A 4,646-nucleotide genomic window follows, 5' to 3' on the forward strand; every position below is an offset into this window, starting at 1 on the left:
GAAGCCATAAGCCCACGTGGCAACATAAGCCCTGATTTCGAATCCCTGTCCTGACACCAACCAATGACAGGAGATATTAAGAAACTGGTTCCCATCCATAGGAATAACAATGGAATGTTATCAATATCACGGTTGAATGAGTTGATCATGAATGATGCTCCTATAAAATTAGAGTGCATCATTTCAGGAGGCTGATTCATTTTATTTATTATTTATGAAGCATTAAAAGAATATTATTACTTACAGGAGCACAATAATTTCATGGCACTGATTGATTTCATTAATAGTTTAAAGATGAAAACAATAACATTATTTACATGGAGGCATAATAAATACCCAGGAATTGCTAGGAATGTAGTCTATATAGACTACATTCTGTATAGACATCTCTGGCACTCTATAAAGATATATATTTATTAACATACTACCATCTGCATGTCAATCTATTCTCATTTTGTTAACACCTGGGGCACGATCTCAGGTCCTGGGAACTGCCTGTTCACTCAATTTGCCCCAGGATATCGTGTTGACACTCACCCATTCATGAATTTGGCCTTGTAGGCCATGAGTTCAGATGCCAGCACTCCCAAACAGTGAATCGTGAAGTAAGAAGCTGATGGTGACCCATGTTTTCCTTTTCTCTGAATGTCCTGGGTGTCAGGTATGAAGTGGAATACATATGCAGAATTATATCCTATGTAATCAATGTAATCAATGTCCTATGTGCCATAATAGTCAATAAAATAAATGGTCAATACATGAATAAAACAAAAAATAAAATAACTACACTGAACACAATATGGAGTCAACATATGTATACAAATATAAATCATATATATTAATTGTACATGAATAGGATGTTTTCTAATGGTTGTGATTGATTTCAGGCCTAAGGAACAGACTTGAATTTCTTGACTTCAAGGAGGCAAGCTTCCCCTTCTCACACAGTGCAACAGAGTTACCCAGACCATGATTTCCAATCCCAGTCATGGCAAAAATAATGACACCTTTATACAGTCTGAGGCCCAATTCTTAGGTATTTCATTATACCTCCAGTTTATGAATGTGATTATTTAAATACTTCACAAAGTATAACTAAAATCGATCAGTGTCTTGTAATATAATTGTGCATAATTTTATCCTGGAATCATTCAATAACTGCGCATTAAATCATGACATATATCACATTCCATTGGTAATCATATGGGTAGGAACAAGTTTCTTAGGATCTCCTGCCATTCGAACTGTGAGCTCTAGCTCCCACCACTTCAACCCAAGGATAGGGAACTCACGGGTCTGTCCAAGAACATCAGAAAGACCAATTATTAGGCAGGCACCAGTGGCTCCCAGCAATCCTCTTTGATACTTACAAGGCTGTGTTGTGAAGATCATGGTCAAAGTCACCCTAGGCAGGAAAGTCCTTGGGACCCCTGTCCAACATCAGTGTCAACAAAGCCAGAAGCCCTGTGGCTCCACTGTGGAGGGCGAGCCTTGTGCCAAAACAGCTCACAGACTGTGCCCAGATCCTGAGTTCAAAGTCCAGGAGTGGCAACAAACAGACATACACAACTATCAGTGCAGCCATACAGCTAAAGCAGGTCACCCTCTTGTCCCCAATTGAATTGGACAGAGTTCCATCAGAAAGGGCTGGGGGACCTGCTATCATCTTGACTCTGCCCATGATGCTGGCATCACAGGATTCCAGCCACACCTCCATTCTTTCATGTTTCTTTCTGACCAATGAGATACAAGAATGGTGGCCACGCCCATATTCCATGCTGCCCAGTAGCACCTAGATTCCCTCTGTTAGTTTATACCACTACCAGCAGTTGAGGAATGTAGAGGTGGCTGAGTGGTGAGCAAGAGACTCGATGTGACTTTGGAGTATAGTAGGAAATTGATGCGCCAGCCCACTCCCTGGCCTCCTCCTTACCTTCCGGAGGTGGTGCCAGTTTCAATCCTCAGACAATGGTGCGCTGCCAGCTGACCTAAGGCCCCTACCAGGTCTCTGCCTCTGGTCCTCTACTCTGGGCCCATATGTCCATAAGGCTGCCACCATGGCTGCTTGCCCCACCTGGAGCAGACACCAACAGCTTCTTCCAGCAGCATAGGTGAGTGACTGCCCCAGCACCACTCCTACGCATGTAAGACACCCCTCTGGGGTACCATGACCCCCTGCTTGTTTCTCCTCCCTGGCTCTGAGAAGCCACCTTTCTGTTTTGGGCATTTCTAAAATAGAGACTCAATATATGCTCAGGCTGGGCTGGATTGAGGTCCTCCTATCTGTGACAGGTATGCTCCACCAGACCTGTCCTCTGTAATTGGAATGGTAGACATGTAGTGATATGCTCAGTCATAGGTTTTGATGGATTATACCAAACTCTTAGTCCACAGCAGCCAATTCTTGACCACTGGTGAAGCTCTGGGTAAGGCCTCAACCATCGGACCTCAGTCTCCTCACAGGAGAGTTGTGAGGAAACAATGGATTTATACAGAGGGATCTCTGTAGCACGGCTAAGCACAGAGGGAGCAGCCTTCAGGTAAGGTTCTTAGCAATTCTGTGAGCATATGACCTGGAAAGGACTCAAGTGGGGCCAGTTATTAATCGTGCAACAGGTGGGAATTATGAAACAAAACATGGCTATCTTTCATCATTTCCCTATCCCCATAAGGAAGGGGATCCTTCATTCTGTTGAGTTTTGCAGCTAGGGAAAACGAGGCACAGACAAGCCAGGTGACCTACTTATGACCTCAAGTTCACAGGAAGCTCAGCCTGAGGTCTCTACCATGCTCCCTAGGAGAATGGGTGCTATTCAGTCCACTTCTTGTGGTGGGAAGTCCACATATTGTTAGTCGTGGGGTTTGCACTCTAGGCCATGGGCGCCATCCCCAAGCTTCTCAGCTCAAGGCTAGTGCTCTACCACTTGAGCCAACAGAGCCTATTCCGGATTTCTGGTAGTTCTTTGGAGATAAGAGTCTCAGAGACGTTCCTGCCTGGGCTGGTATGAACCACGATCCTTATATCTCAGCTTCCTGTGTAGTTAGGATTAGAGTTCTGAGCCACTGGCACCAGACTTATGTGTAATTCTGACTTTCTTTCTCTCTCTCTCTCACAGGAACTGGTTGAATGGGTGCTGGAGAAGGTGGCAAAGCATCCCCATGTGGCTGGAACCCAAGTTGGCTCTCTCATTCTGGAGCTGGTCTGGTCTGTGGGTCAGGAGCTGTCTCGCCTTGAGGAAAAAAAAAAAAAGTCAGGAATAATTCCGTATCCCTGAGTTTAAGCCTCTGGTCTGGCAAAACTAAAATTGGTTAGTAAATGCAAAATAAAGAACCCATACTTGGAATATAGAATTGTTCCTTCCATTCTGACACCTGACAATAGTCCCTAATTCATAGGCTTTACTTATATTAGGATACTGTGTTGAAAAAAAAGTTTTCTTCATTTGGTCACAGAAATTAATGCCAAGAATGTGCTTAGATGTCACATGAAGATTAATTCTCGAAATTCAAAGATTCCGGGATTTTGTGTGGTGACTGCTAATCACAAAGAGAAGGGTAGTCTAAGTGATATTTGGAAATGTTTTTGGTCAGTCATGACACCAAAAAGGCAGAGTTGTGACAGAAGAGAAGGAATAAATGATAGTAACTAAGGTATAACAGAAACTTTTCTAGAGGACCATTTTTGGTTATTGAAGAACTAGTTATCAACTAGGCTTTTATTCCTCATTGCCTTTAGCATTCTAAATTTCTTAGGCTAGTTCTTAATCTCTGTGTGCTACATGTATCTCCTTCTATGCTATTTTTTCATACCTGATCTCCTTTGCTTTCTAAAAATCTCAGTCTTTTTGTATTTCTCTATGAAAATTTCCTGATACTAAATACACCTATGTAGAACACATGGGCAGCAAAGATGGTGCTGGGAGAGAGAGTGGGCAGAGCACAGTTGACCTTCCGATCAGTGCCTAACCAGCCAGTGAAGGCTTAGGTGCATGATAGGGTGTGACCTTGACAGTAATTGGTTCCTCTTCCTCCCTTGCCATGCCACCTGCCTTTTTTGACTTTAAAAAGGGCTGCTCTCTGTTTATAAATGAGTGTCCTACCTGCTGTATTTGGCTTCCCGCTGTGTCTGATTGTCTCCTGGGCTGAGGGAGGCTGGGGAACAGGTGAGCACCCCACTTACCTTTCCTCGGACCAGTCCGTCTTTCGTGGGACAGACGAAGACCCAACATCTGGCGCCCAACGTGGGGCACGAAAGGAAAAGATACCAGCTGAGGCTAAGCGGTCCCTCGGGGTAAGTGAAACCCTAAATATGGATAATGCTATATCACAGAAAAAGGAGGAGGAGGCAACATTAGGCCTAGAAGGAGTACAGGACTTGGGAAGTGAGAAGGAAAAGGAATGTGTCAAATCCTATCGAGAACACACTGAAACGTGCACAGTGGAAGTCAAAACGAGTAAAAGTTACCCCCTCTGACCCAGCTGATACTGATGGTCTTAGGCCCCCTCCCCATTCCCCCAAATGGAGGGGAGGTATGGAGCCCTACAAGACCTGCAAGAGGGACTTGCAAGACCCAGACCCCTACCAACTTTCCATGGAGGGGCCGAGGGCTGGGAAAGTAACCTACTCGAAGACCTCCTCTGGAAAG

The sequence above is a fragment of the Dipodomys spectabilis genome, unplaced genomic scaffold (genome assembly GCF_019054845.1).
Source record: "Dipodomys spectabilis isolate Male_0828 unplaced genomic scaffold, ASM1905484v1 ptg000122l, whole genome shotgun sequence".
Taxonomy (NCBI): Eukaryota; Metazoa; Chordata; class Mammalia; order Rodentia; family Heteromyidae; genus Dipodomys; species Dipodomys spectabilis.